General features: G+C 47.1%; 1 long non-coding RNA gene across 1 annotated transcript in view; it reads left to right on the top strand.

Moving 5' to 3' along the window:
- LOC138985961 (uncharacterized) overlaps positions 1 to 14136 on the top strand; it is a 72585-nt gene extending 58449 nt beyond the window's left edge. Inside the window, exon 3 of the long non-coding RNA XR_011462883.1 lies at positions 12601 to 14136. This is a non-coding gene — a long non-coding RNA (uncharacterized lncRNA). The remainder of the gene's footprint in view (positions 1 to 12600) is intronic.
- Positions 14137 to 15436: the final 1300 nt, after the last annotated feature.

Below are 15436 nucleotides of genomic sequence, written 5' to 3'. Positions count from 1 at the left end.
ACAAGTTCAGCAGTTTAACCCAGAATGGGGTCTGCCTTGGGGAGCTCCTGGGGCCACGAGGAAGCCAGGGTTTTCAGAATCAGGGAGTTTATCCAGGTCGGTTCAAGGACCAGCCTTGGGGGTAAAGGGCAGACACCTGGGAGGTAAGAGCTCTCACAGGGATGGTTCCCACCTGGGAGAAGAGACGAGCAGGTATTGGGTGAGAGGTGATGGGCTCAGCTGACTGAAGGGACCCCCCAGGACAAAGCAGGACAGACGGGCTCACCCTGGATGAGGACTGAAGTGGGGGACCCTCACTCCCCGAGCATTCTAGAAGCATCAGCTCTGCCCCTTGCAGCCCACGCTGTGGACCCGGGGCAGCACACCAGCTCCAGAGCCCACTCGCTTGAGTGTGGAGCTCTGAGTAGACCGCCAGCTGTGATGCTGGTGGGCTTGCATCCTCTCAGGGCTGAGCCTGAAGTTGGCAGGTCACCTTGGCAGGGAGGCAGCAGCAAGGCAGTGCTGGGCAGATGGGGAGTCACAAACAAGATGGAAAGAACTGTGCTTCGGAAGAGTTAGCATCAGATTCAGGGCTCTACACCTTTGGGTTGAGGCACCACCCAAGACAAGCCTTTCACATCCTTTGAGGTTGCAGAGCAGCTACCTGGTCAAGAGTCACCAGTGGATTTGGTCAGGCATCTCAGGCAGAAGCACAAACAGAGCTTTCCATGCCAGGTAACATCCCAGGATTCCGGAACACGTCTCTGCTTCCAAGGTGGCACCGTCTAATTACGAGGTCCTGACTTCCTGTAGCCAGGAAGAACTCCAGAAAGACCTGAATGAAGTCCATACTCTTCTTACTAGACTGTTCAGTTCTCCCGAGTAAGCATGATGCTAAACTTTTTATTTGTAGTAAAATTAGGAACTAAAAAGCCTTTTGATGAAAGTGAAAGTGGAGAGTGAAAAAGTTGGCTTAAAGCTCAACATTCAGAAAACGAAGATCATGGCATCCGGTCCCATCACTTCATGGGAAATAGATGGGGAAACAGTGGAAACAGTGTCAGACTTTATTTTTGGGGGCTCCAAAATCACTGCAGATGGAGACGCTTACTCCTCGGAAGGAAAGTTATGACCAACCTAGATAGCATATTCAAAAGCAGAGACATTACTTTGCCAACAAAGGTTCATCTAGTCAAGGCTATGGTTTTTCCTGTGGTCATGTATGGATGTGAGAGTTGGACTGTGAAGAAGGCTGAGCGCCGAAGAATTGATGCTTTTGAACTGTGGGTGGTGTTGGAGAAGACTCTTGAGAGTCCCTTGGACTGCAAGGAGATCCAACCAGTCCATTCTGAAGGAGATCAGCCCTGGGATTTCTTTGGAAGGAATGATGCTAAAGCTGAAACTCCAGTACTTTGGCCACCTCATGCGAAGAGTTGACTCACTGGAAAAGACTCTGATGCTGGGAGGGATTGGGGGCAGGAGGAGAAGGGGACGACAGAGGATGAGATGGCTGGATGGCATCACTGACTCGATGGACAGTGATGGACAGGGAGGCCTGGTGTGCTGTGATTCATGGGGTTGCAAAGAGTCGGACACGACTGAGTGACTGATCTGATCTGATCTGATAGACCATGGTCCAGGAGCTCAAATGAGGCATCTTTCATGGAAAGATACAATATAACATTAAATTCAAAGTATGCTCCTGTCTCAGAGAAAGCAATGGCACCCCACTCCAGTACTCTTGCCTGGAAAATCCCATGGATGGAGGAGCCTGGTGGGCTGCAGTCCATGGGGTCACGAAGAGTCGGACACGACTGAAGCAACTTAGCAGCAGCAGCAGCATGCTCCTGTTTGCTCCGTGGAAACCACACAGACAGATGACATACGTGACTATGACATCACCAGGAGTTTCTACAGACAGTGAACAACACAAGTGTCACTTCTGTCAGCAGCTCTCACCTCTCGGTGCCTCTGTTCCCTGCGCTGTGCTGAGCACGCTGGACACGAGCTCACACTCCCTCTCTCCGGCCGTCGTTTCTGAGTGAGAGCCGTGTACTCCAGGAATCCTTGGGCTTGGACGGTCATCTGGTCTGGTTACATCATTGACTTAGAGCAGATTTTCCATTAGTTAATCTTCTGCACCTCTTGGGACTTGGGTAATCACTTATGTGTGCTTCTTTCTTTTTCTTGGGAGGATGAGTGTAATCACAAATTAACTAAGTGCTTGGATCGTAGGCTAGAAGGGGCTGGGAGGTCCGAGCTGGCTTTCTGCCTTCAGATAGTAACTGAAAGGGCGGTCCAGCTGCTCGCCACTCAAAAGCCATTAAAGAGGCCAGATTGGTGGGAAGGAACTTTTGTTTTATTTTGGATGCTAGCAACCGGTGTGGAGGGGGATAGGACGGATGCCTGTTCAAAGGCCGACTCCTCCCGCTGACGATCGGTGGACAAGAGGTTTTTATAGACGGAGGGAGGGGGCTACATGCGAAACAGCATGGTGAGCTCTGCCAGTCATCTTGAAATTGGTCCCCAATGGTTTGATCAGCGTCATCTTAATGGTTTTACGTACAGTTAATCTTCAGTTCCGGGGCCAGTTTGTTCCCATTTCCTTGAGGCCAGTTCTTGGAATTGTGGCCGCTGATGTCACGGCTACAGTGCAGTCATCATGTAGTTAGCTTCTTCCATGTGTTCAGCATCTATGACAGCTCACAGGATACAGCTCAGAATGTTATCTGTGGTCCTTGAGAAGGAACTAAATGTCCTTGACTTTGCTTAATGAGTACAGTTATTATTTGGTCTCCTTTGACTGTTTTCCTTTGTTTTTGCCTGTTCTCACTTCTCTGATTAAACGTATTCTTTGGCTAACATGTTTCCACAGACAAAAGGCAGGTGGAAAACATGGGGGGCAAGAACTGCAGGGTACTGCTCCGTTTCAAGATGTGCCTTGGGGGTGGGGGGGAGGGGTGGGCAGGAGAGGCTAGCTCACCTCCTCCAGGCCGCAGTGGGGTCTCCTCCTGCGATCCAGGCTCCTACTCAGACCTTCTTCCCCTAAACTGAGCTTCCATGCGGCGGCGAGTGTTACTGTGTGCTGGGATACAGCACGGCTGTGCCTTGCTTCTCTTTGACAAGCTGCACTTTCAAAGGGTGGATTGAAGAAGTGGGGATGAAATTTTAAAAAATGATTCCTGCAAATGGTATTGTGCTTTTCACTGGCCAACTGGGAAGAATTTAGGAAAGGAAAATTAAAGCCATGGCTCAGAATGAGCATCACCCGAGGGAGAGGATCAGAGCCGTCTTCTTCCAGCCCCACCTGCAACAACATGCTACCCAGATGGGGAAAGAAGCATGCTTCCTCCTGTTTCACTTCTCCTCAAGCATGTCAGCTCTATTTGCTAATACCCCAAACCACAGGCCAGGATGCAGCGCCAGATTCAGGAGGGAAGGTGCTGAGAGGACCCTCTTGCCAGTCTCACATGACTTTTAAATTGCAGAAATGGTATTTGACATAGAGAGGGCCCATTTCAATGTGGGTGTGGGCGTGTAGGGAAAACACTCTCTGATGATTGCACCTAAAAGCTGGTCTTTCCTAGCCTACTAATGAAGTTTCCTGAATGGCAGAGAAGTAGCCTCTCCCACCACAAAAAGAGCCAGTCCCAGAAAAGTCTCTGGCGAGACAGAAAGGTCTGAACAAACACAGACCAGACACTGATTTAATGCAGATGCTGACTCCACAAGGAACTTGAGGAGAAAAGGACAATTTGGGGAGAAACAGCAGCATCTCCTGAAAGAAGGGAGAAAGCAAAAGAATCCCAAGGACCAGCAATTGGCAGCACAGAATTTATCTCGTACCGTTCATAACCCTGTCAACCAGAGTGCACGAAGAAGTGACTCTGGAGGGGCAGGGAGCAGTGTGGGGCTTTAGCAGAGGACAAAGAACCCACCCCAAACCTGAAGTCTGCTCTACGCCAGACTGTGCGAAGCTACTGTCTTCCTGCTAAGAAGCAAAGAGGCTCAAACTGCACTCAGGCTGGTGGATTTATCTACAGATAAATCGTATCCCTCTAATTAAGCACATGGGGCTTCCAGGTGGTGCTAGTGGTAAAGAACCCGCCTGCCAATGCAGGAGATGTAAGAGACTCAGGTTTGATCCCTGGGTCAGGAAGATCCCCTGTAGAAGGGCATGGCAACCCTCTCCAGTATTCTTGCCTGGAGAATCCCATGGACGGAGGAGCCAGGCGGGCTACAGTCCATGGAGTTTCAGAGTTGGACACGAGTGAAGCAACTTAGCACACACAGCACACACAATTAAGCACACAGACTAAGCTGAAATCTGTAGTCACAATATTACACATCCAGGCTTGATGGATTATACTTAAATGACCCCTCTGCGTTTAAAGTGCCATTAGGGAGCTGGGTAGTGGGGTTAGTGGGTGGTGGGGATGGAGACTCGCAGGGATGAGCTGCATTCTGCCCAGTGAAAGGCCATCCTAGGCTGTGGCTCTTTACCAATTTGCTGGTGAGCAGGGTGGGACGGAATTAACTCCTCGCATGGAAGTTCCATCAGCAGGTCTGGGGCGCAGTGGGGGCTGAGTCATCGGGTGAGTCACATCCCGCTCCACCCTGGAGCAAACCCACAGCAGAGCCTTTCAGGGCAAAGGTGTGAGTCAGGCCTGAGCGTGGAGCTGGCAGTGTACACGTGATGTCACCTCTGCGGTCCTGCTGGCCCCTGTGACGACCGGGGAGCCGCGATTGAGTCTGAATCAAGCTCAGCTCTATTAAGTGAACCTCTGCAAGGTCGACATCTGCTACTTGCTTTTTGGCCATCCAACAATTGCAAAATGAGCGTGGATGGCTTGGTTAATGAGGCTTTGATAATGGAAACTGGGACTTGATTAAATTTTGCACAGCCTGTGTTTGTGGACACCAGTGTATCCTGCTGGGTTTCTCAGACTTGTCAGTTATACATCAAAAATCATAACAGCAAATGCCCTTTAAAAAGTATCCTACAGATAATTAGCATGGAGCCTATATATGAACAGCTTTGTGTATATATACACATATATACCTATATATACATATGCATAAAAATACATAAGTAATATATATGTATACAAATACATACTGTACTTAACAATAATGATGTATATGTGTATTAGTTCAGTTCAGTCGCTCAGTCGTGTCCAACTCTTTGCGACCCCATGAATCTCAGCATGCCAGGCCTCCCTGTCCATCACCAACTCCTGGAGTTCACCCAGACTCACATCCATCAAGTCAGTGATGCCATCCAGCCATCTCATCCTCTGTCGTCCCCTTCTCCTCCTGCCCCCAATCCCTCCCAGCATCAGAGTCTTTTCCAATGAGTCAACTCTTCCCATGAGGTGGCCAAAGTACTGGAGTTTCAGCTTTAGCATCATTCCCTCCAAAGAAATCCCAGGGCTAATCTCCTTCAGAATGGACTGGTTGGATCTCCTTGCAGTCCGAGGGACTCTCAAGAGTCTTCTCCAACACCACAGTTCAAAAGCATGGGATGGTGCCGGGAGCCGGTGAGGCATTTAGCTCAGTCTCGAGCCTCTGAAGGATGGTATGGGGAGGGAGGAAGGAGGAGGGTTCAGGATGGGGAACACATGTATACCTGTGGCGGATTCATTTCGATATTTGGCAAAACCAATACAATATTGTAAAGTTTAAAAATAAAATAAAATTGAAAAAAAAAAAAAGCATCAATTCTTCGGCGCTCAGGCTTCTTCACAGTCCAACTCTCACATCCATACATGACCACAGGAAAAACCATAGCCTTGACTAGATGGCCCTTTGTTGGCAAAATAATGTCTCTGCTTTTGAATATGCTATCTAGGTTGGTCATAACTTTCCTTCCAAGGAGTAAGCGTCTTTTAATTTCATGGCTGCAGTCACCATCTGCAGTGATTTTGGAGCCCCCCAAAATAAAGTCTGACACTGTTTTCACTGTTTCCCCATCTATTTCCCATGAAGTGATGGGACCAGATACCATGATCTTCGTTTTCTGACTGTTGAGTTTTAAGCTGACTTTTTCACTCTCCTCTTTAACTTTCATCAAGAGACTTTTTAGTTCTTCTTCACTTTCTGCCATAAGGGTGGTGTCATCTGCATATCTGAGGTTATAGATATTTCTCCCGGCAATCCTGATTCCAGCTTGTGCTTCTTAAATAAAACTATGTGACAGAAAAAATAATGCAGTGAAGTGAAAGTCACTCAGTTGTGTCTGACTCTTTGAGACCCCATGGACTGTATAGTCCATGGAATTCTCCAGGCAAGAATACTGGAATGGGTAGCCTTTCCCCTTCTCCAGGGGATCTTCCCAACCTAGGGACCGAACCCAGGTCTCCCGCATTGCAGGCGGATTCTTTACCAACTGAGCCACCAGGGAAGCCCAGGAATACTGAAGTGGGCAGCCTATCCTTTCCCAGCAGATCTTCCTGACCCATGTGATAGAAAAAATAATGCAGCAGGGGCCCATTCATGTAAAAATAAATAAATAAATAAAGAAGAAGAATAGACATAAACATATGTTAAGGCTAAGCTCTGACAAAACAGGAAATGCAGAGAAGGACTGGTGGGCTGGTAAAGGTGGAGAGGTATGGGGTGCTGCTAAGTCACGTCAGTCATGCCCAACTCTGTGCGACCCCATAGACGGCAGCCCACCAGGCGAGAATACTGGAATGGGTAGCCTTTTCCCTTCTCCAGGGCATCTTCCAGGCAAGAACACTGGAGTGGGTTGCCATTTCCGTCTCCAGATTTATCTCCATAAGCAACTGCTTTTCCCAAAACTTGAGTCTTTGAGGTGTGGGGTGGAATTTGTTAAAATGAGTTTTTTACTTTATGTTCCTTTCAAAATATGCCAAACACTAAAGGAAGACATAATAAATGCATCCAATATTCAGAGGCCAAGCTATCATTACTGACTCAGTGGCTGCTAAAAAGATACTACGCAATGGTTCCAATTTTCCATGCATAAGGCTTTGAGGGCCCCCAAACCAAATCCATTGCTCATTGTTTATACTGCCATGTCTCCTCGTCAGCACCATTTTCAAGGAACTGGGGCATTCCCTGTCCAAATAGTCCCTTTCTCAAGAACTCGATCATTGCAAGGAAGCTATTAGAGATTCTGTGTGCCAGATATTACTCATGCTTGATACATCACATGCCCAACGGAATATGAAAAAAAGCATGCCAAGAAATGTAGAATTTAATTCACATCGATTAAAACGATGTGTGCCAAACAGCTCTTTTTGTGGGAGAGAAAAAATAGCAGTGTGTATCAAGAAATCTAACAACTGAACATAGGAGACTGTGGCCCCGAGAGACTTGAATTATCCGATGGACTTTTTCTGATTGTTTATTTTGTATCAGGAATTATGCTGAGGATGAGTAGCAGGATAGCGAGATGAAAGGAAGAGAAAAGATAACGATAATTATAATGCAACGCAATAAGAGGTACAGTAGAGGCCAGAAAGGAAGTGCGTTTAAACAAGTGCAGAATCCATGTGAACACGGAGAATGAGGTCAGCTTCGGAAGGTGAGAACTGCCCTACTCCTGTGAGGGGGGCCCTGCAACAAGGCCCCTAGGGAGCGTCTCACACCTGTTGTGTTCATCACTCAGTCGTGTCTGACTCTTTGGGACCCCGTGGACCTATCTCGGTGTCTCTACTGAATCCTCTCCGTACCCCATCTCCAGATTCTCAGCAAATCCTTTTGGCTCCACTGAAAGGATCAGGGATAGAACCCTATCACATCTTACCAGCTGTGTTGCTTCCAGACTCATCCAAGTCACCATCATCTACCGCAGGTTTTGTTGTTGTTTGGTCGTTAAGTTGTGTCTGACTCTTTGTGACACATGGACTGCGGCAGAGCCTTCAGTCTGTTCTCAGCCGAGTGAAGTGGATGATCGATCCGTGTATATGCTAAGACAGGTCATGTTGAGACAGCTCAGACCACCCCGGTGACTCTCATTTCACTGGGTAAACGATGAAGTCCTCGTGTGGCTGCCCAAGACCCTGAGTGCTCTGACGCTCTCCCCCATCTCTCCTCTCCACCTTGACTTCCCCCCTGTCCACTCCCCTCCAGCTTCCCCCCAGGCACCCTTCTCTCCCTCCAGTTTGTAGTCAATGACCCTAATCCTCTTACACGAAATTGCCATCTCTCCTCTTACACCCCATCCTCCTATTTTTTATTTTCTCATATCACATATAACTTTCAAACACTCTGTATTCTACCTGTTTAGTTTATTGTCTGCCAGCTCCGACCCATCCCCAGAATAGACACTCCAGAAGACTGGGTGTTTTTGTTTGTTGTGTTCACTGCTGTGTCTTCAGAACCTACGAGAACACTCAGCATATCATAGATGTTCAATAAAAATTTGAGAAAATCATGAATGAATTGAGTGGGGTCTGAATACAGTATGATAGTATCAAAATTCGCCTGCCAATGCAGGAGACGTGGGTTCTGTCCCTGAGCTGGGAAGATCCCCTGGAGAAGGAAATGGCAACCCACTCCAGTTATTCTTGCTGGGGAATCCCAAGGACAGAGGAGCCTGGCGGTCTACAGTCCACGATGTTGCAAAGAGTTGGACATGACAGAGCACGGGCACAGGCAATATAAAATTTGAGGTTGAAGGAATAAACAAGGGCCCAGCTCTTGAAGGTGCTGTGGTAAGAACTTTGAACTTGATCAGATGATAGAAGATCACAGGAACTAGAGAGGTGTTTATACCGTTTGTTTGTATGTAAATATGTATTCGACATAGAGAATGCAGTGGGGTGGGGGAAAGCACATCTGATATTTTCACCATAAGCATCTCTGCTGCAGGCAGTGTTGCGAACTGGCTGTAGGACAATTTTGCTCTAAAAAATAAAGCAACTGGTTCACAGTTTGATTGCAGTGCCATGAAAGATGATATAAAGGATTCGACTGGTAATTCACAACGGTCTTCAAGACTGACTGATTCTGTGGCCGATTTAGATAGACCTGCCTGTTCTCTCCTCTGCTTTTTACAAAATTTATCAACAGTAACAATATTAGAAGTTGGAGGCAAAAGAAAAACCAAGGTCCTCCTCCTCACTCAGAAGAAAGGGGGTTATGTGATTCCCGATGAGTGTAAATTTCTGGAAAATATGAACTTTTTTGCTATTTGAGAATGTAGAATGTGATGTAGATGGAATTTTGGTACTTGGCACAGAATATGACTTACATGATTTAGGGAAACGGGGCTTCCCAGGTGGCTCAGTGATAAAGAATCTAACTGCCAATGCAGGAGATGTGGGTTCAAACCCTGGGTCAGGAAGATTCCCCTGGAGGAGGGCATGGCAACCCACTCAAGTATTCTTGCCTGGAGAATCCCATGGATGGAGGGGCCTCCATCCCACGGGGTCACAAAAGAGTCAGACATGACTTAGCGACTAAACAACCATGACATAGACTGGGTAGGTGACTCAGCATTCCAGTGTAGCCCGGATATGTTCCAGCAGTTATATATGCTCCATGTGCTGATGAGAAACAGCAGTGTCCCTGTTTGTTTTCAGTTCAGTTCAGTTCAGTCGCTCAGTCATGTCTGACTCTTTGTGACCCCATGAACCGCAGCACACCAGGCCTCCCTGTCCATCACCATCTCCCAGAGTTCACTCAAACCCATGTCCATTGTGTCGGTGATGCCATCCAACCATCTCATCCTCTGTCGTCCCCTTCTCCTGCTCTCAATCTTCCCCAGCATCAGGGTCTTTTCAAATGAGTCAGCTCTCTGCATCAGGTGGCCAAAGTACTGGAGTTTCAGCTTCAACATCAGTCCCTCCAGTGAACACCCAGGACTGATTTCCTTTAGGATGGACTGGTTGGATCTCCTTGCAGTCCAAGGGACTCTCAAGAGTCTTCTCCAACACCACAGTTCAAAAGCATCAGTTCTTTGGCGCTCAGCTTTCTTTATAGTCCAACTCTCACATCCATATACGACTACTGGAAAAACCATAGCCTTGACTAGACGGACCTTTGTTGGCAAAGTAATGTCTCTGCTTTTTAATATGTTGCCTAGGCTGGTAATAACTTTCCTTCCAAGGAACAAGCATCTTTTAATTTCATGGCTGCAATCACCATCCACAGGGATTTTGGAGCCCAGAAAAATAAATCTGGAGAGACTTGCAGCAGATTTTTTTATTTGGTAAAGAAATTATGTCTAACACTAGATCCTGAATCCTTAATGATCAAATTTGAGAAAGAGTCATTGCTTTCTCTAAGATATACCCCCAATTCAGCTATAACCTTGAATCTATATATTTTAAATGTATTCAAATACTTTTCATAATTTTATATTTTCATAATAAAGTCTTTAAAATTTTTGTTATTAATTTTTCATGTTTCACTATGTCCTTTTAATCTTTTTTATTATGGCCTTCTCTTTTGCGTCAAATTTGTCTTATGGCCAATTAGTTGTACAGCAAAACTGCTTATAGCGAGGAGTCTTACCACAAAAATGCCTGGAACCAGGGAAAAGACAAGAAAAAGAAAAGTTTAAAAATTATTGCAATGATATTTGACAGTGAGGATGGAAAATGTGACAGACTCCAGAGACATTTCAGAATAGAACTCATGGCAGGTAGCAGCTAAATTAATGTGGAAGGTACAGCAGAAAGAGGACCCTAGATAACCACATTTCTAGCCTGGGTGTTTGGAAATGTATTTAAATGCCATTAAGTAAAGGTGGAACACATGACCTGCAAGGAAAGTACTCAAGGCTAATCAGGAGGAAATGCGGGCAGACTGGCCTCTGGACTTTATAATTGATCTCAGACTCTGAATCAGTTTTTACGTCTTGCATGAGTGACTTCCTACAGCAGATGGTGGACATCTGTCTGTCCTTCAGGTCGTTAAATTCATATTTCCTAACGTGAACTGGAACCTAAGGCTGGAAATGTGGGAGATTAAAAGTAAGCAATTCAGGAATCTCCCTGGTGGTCCATGGTTAGGACTCCAAGCTTCTACTTCAGGGGGCACTGGTTAGAGAGCTAAGATCCCACATGCCGTGCCGTGAGGCCAAAATAATTTTTTTTTTTTTTTAAAAAAGGTAAAAGAAAAAAAAAAAGTAAGGCAGTCATACTTAAATTGGAGAAACTTGGAACTTATTATATACCACTATGCTAAGTGGCTCAGACAGTAAAGAATCTGTCTGCCAATGCGGAAGACTCCGGTTCTATCCCTGGGTTGGGAAGATCCCCTGGAGATGGGAATGACAACCCACTCCAGTATTCTTGTCTGGAGAATCCCATGGACAGAGGAACCTGGTGGGCTACAATCATGGGGTCACAAAGAGTCGGACATGACTGAGCAACTACCTTGAAACTGATTATATAACACTGCAAAATGTTGTGATAAAGGGTTTCAGGGTTACAAAAGGATGCAATGATTGTAAAAGCAGTTCCTATCCTGCTAAGTAGAAAGGGCAGGAGAAATAGTAGATGAGGAGATGCTGACATAGTATCGCTACCATTGTCTGACATGTGGAGTCAGGTCACGATATTCAGGCTGGGCTTGTTTCATAAAGGCATCTTAGGACGTGCTTTGAACACAGATAGACTTGTTTCATAGAAAACATGTAAACATAAGCTTCAGCAAAGAAAGGTGCTTCTTCTCATTTTTTCCCAGCCTTGCAACCCTCTGTCTGTCTTTTTCTAACTTTTGATGAAGACTTGAATCTAAGAAATGCTTCACTATCTCTTCACTCTATTACAAGAAACATTCCAATGGGATAAAAGACAAGAGGCGGCCCGGTGGGGAGCGGCAGCCGTCAGCCAGTCTCCATGGCAGGTGGGCTGCCCTGATGCTCCTGCTCCCAGGAATGTCAGTCCAGGGCTGCCAAGAAGAGACAGAAATGCAGGTTCCGTACAAAACCGCCTTTCTAAAAAGGTTCAGTCAGTCATTTCAGTCGCTCAGTCGTGTCCGACTCTTTGTGACCCCATGAACTGCAGTGCGCCAGGCCTCCCTGTCCATCAACAACTCCTCAGGTTTACCCAAATTCATGTCCATTCAGTCGACAGTGCCATCCAGCCATCTCATCCTCTGTCGTCCCCTTCTCCTCCTGCCCTCAATCCCTCCCAGCATCAGGGTCTTTTCCAATGAGTCAGCTTTTCGAATCAGGTGGCCAATGTATTGGAGTTTCAGCTTCACCATCAGTCCTTCCAATGAACACCCAGGATGGATCTCTTTTAGGCTGGACTGGTTGGATCTCCTTGCAGTCCAGGGGAAGGTTAGCAGGCAGGTAAACAATGGGAAAGCGCGTATGGGCCAGCGGTGTCCTCGGAACCTGAACTGCCTTGAGCACAAGCTTGGGTCTGCTTTAGAGTTTACAAAGCTCCTTCAGCTACATTCTCTTGCTTGACTTCACAGCCACCTGGTGAGGCTGGAATGGTATCATTTTACTTTGCTGATGCAGCGGTGGCCTATCGGCGAGCAGTGACCCCCATTACGTAAACCCACCCTGCTCACGTCCGCGCCCCCCTGTCCACACCGAGCACTCTTTCCTCTGCTCCACTTTGCTGTTTCAAATGTTGAAGAAGTGTGAGACACGCTTTTCATTCTAGCTACTTCCTTTTCCTTCCCTAGTTCTACAAATTATTGGAGCCCAAAATAAGCTGTACGTTGGGAATGTGCACACAGACACTGAGGGGAACAACGTGGAGGTTTCTCAGGAAAGCTGAGGACAGAGCGGTCCAGCAGCCCCACTCCTGGGTGTGTCTCAGAAAAGCAGCGGCACTCATTTGAAAAGGTGCATGCACGCCAGTGTTCACAGGAGCATTATTTACAATAACCAAGGTATGGAAGACCTGGGTTCGACCCCTGGGTCGGGAAGGTCCCCTGGAGGAGGAAATGGCGACCCACTCCAGCGTTCTTGCCTGGAGAATCCCCATGGACAGCAGAGCTGCCGGGCCACAGTCCATGGGGTCACGAAGAGTTGGACACGACTGAGCGACTAAGCACAGCACCTTCAAGGTACGGAAGCAGCCTCTGTATCCGTCAACAGGTGAACGAGTAAAGAAGATGTGGCACATATACACAATGGAATGCTACTCAGCCATAAAAAGAACAATGGAATTTTGCCATTTGCAACAGCATGAATGAACGTGGAGGGCATTTTCCTAAGTGAAATAAGTTGGACTGAGAAAGACAAATACCGTATGATATCACTTATGTGCAGAATCTAAACAATACAACCAACTAGTGAATACAATAAAATAGAAATAAACTCACAGAGATCGAGAACAAACTAGCGGTTATAGTGGGGGTGGGGGGAGGAGGGCAGCACAGGGGTGGAGCATTAAGAGGTTCAAACTGCTCCGTGTGAAATAAATAAGCTACAAGGATGCCTTGTACAGCACAGGGAGTAGAGCCAACATTGCAAAACTATAAATGCAATATAGCCTTTAAAAAAATCAGTTGTGTGTGTATAATTTCATTGAATTCACTTTATAGATTGTGAGAAAAAAATTAGATTAATCATGAAAAATGCAGCAAAGTTTACTACTCTTCAAAATCTTAGATAACTTGATTGGTTAAGTGCTTGTCCCAAGTAGGTAAGTTAAGTCTAATCTTAGGTGAGTGATATGTGTGTTAGTCTCTTCCTGTAACTTATACATGTAAACTTCTGCCTCAAAAAATAAGCACCAGAAAGTTAAGGTATAGAGCTATCTATAGCCTGTCAAACGGAGAAGGCAATGGCACCCCACTCCAGTGCTCTTGCCTGGAAAATTCCATGGATGGAGCAGCCTGGTAGGCTGCAGTCCCTGGGGTCGTGAAGAGTTGGACATGACTGAGTGACTTCACTTTCACTTTTCACTTTCACACATTGGAGAAGGAAATGGAAACCCACTCCAGTGTTCTTGCCTGGAGAATCCCAGGGAAGGGGGAATCTGGTGGGCTTCCGTCTATGGGGTTGCACAGAGTCGGACACGACTGCAGCGACTTAGCAGCAGCAGCAGCAGCATAGCCTGTCAAAAAGGCAAATGAGAGACTTCACATTACATTGCACTTAGACTCTATAAACCCCTTCTACTTCCATGGTCGTGTTTGGTCTCACTGATCCTATCTGAGGGGACTGCTAGCCACTAGTGTTAGCCGCTCAGTCGTGTCTGACTCCCTGTGACCCCAGGGACTGTAGCCCGACAGACTCCTCTGTCCATGGGGATTCTCCAGGCAAGAATACTGGAGTGGGTTGCCATGCCCTCCTCCAGGGGATCTTCCCGACCCAGGGATCAAACCCAGAACTCCTGCATTGCAGTCAGATTCTTTACCATTGAGCCACTAGGGAAGCTGTGTTTTCTGTTGGAAAATAAGGAAGGTGAGGCTCAGATACACACGTTTGCTGAGTTTATGCTGCTTATGAGCAGAGACCAGGAGACCAGCCTCCAGGCTCAGAGTTCCATACAAGTTCTGCCACTAGGTAGCTCTGTGACCGAGGTAAGCTGCTTTCCTCTGGGCTTTCATCCCCTTTGTGATGATACAATCAGTAAGCTTCTTGGAGCACTGGCAGTGCAGGTTCCTACCACCAGGACTGGCTCCCGGTCCAGCCCTCTCTCCACCACCCCATCCTGCCATCTTCGCTCCAAACTAACAGGCTCTTACTTAGCTAGGAGAGCTGCTGTGTCTCCCACCAAACCTGGACCCAGGGCACTGTCCTCACACCTGAGGAGCAGGGAGGTCGGGTCCATAGCAGAAGGCTTCTCCACTGGTCGCTGTATCTCAGAAGAGGTGTAAGTAAAATCCAGAAGAATAAGGGAGCAGCTAAGAACACTGGGTTGTTGTTGTCGTGTAGTCACTAAGTCATGCCCAACTCTTGTGACCCCATGGACTGTAGGGCACCAGGCTCCTCTGTCCATGGGATTTCCTGAGCAAGGACACTGGACTGGGTTGCCCTTCCCTTTTGCAGGGGATCTTCCCCATCCAGGGATTGAACCTGCGTTTCTTACATTGGCAGGTGGATTCTTTACCACTGAGCCACCAGGGAAGCCCCAAAACACTGGGTTAGCAGCAGTCAAAACAAGACAAACACTGAACACCAAAGATCTTCAGCTAAGGCCGATGGTCCTGTGGAGCTGCCAGCCAGGAGCTGGACAGGGGTCAAGAAAGAAGAGGGTCATGCAAAGAAGGAGCCGTGTGTCCCAGGTCAAGACAGAGAAAGGCCAGATGGACGCCAGGTGGGGAGCTGACCCATGGTGCCAACACTTAGATGCAGCCAGGCTGAGTCAGATGCCAGATCAGGACAAGAGTGGTCTCGTCTCTGGTCCTTCATATTACTTTTGATTTTTTAGAGTGCAGGGTATAAACTAAAGTCATCATGGCGACCTTGGGAGCCCAGACTTTCTGGATAAAGGAACAGTGGACTTAAGGTGGGGAGAGGACTGGGATTGCTAAGGTGATAGGGTTCTTCTTGCTTCCCACCCCC

This window comes from Bos mutus, chromosome 27 (assembly GCF_027580195.1).
Source record: "Bos mutus isolate GX-2022 chromosome 27, NWIPB_WYAK_1.1, whole genome shotgun sequence".
Taxonomy (NCBI): domain Eukaryota; kingdom Metazoa; phylum Chordata; class Mammalia; order Artiodactyla; family Bovidae; genus Bos; species Bos mutus.
This window is presented reverse-complemented; position numbering and strand designations above follow the sequence as displayed.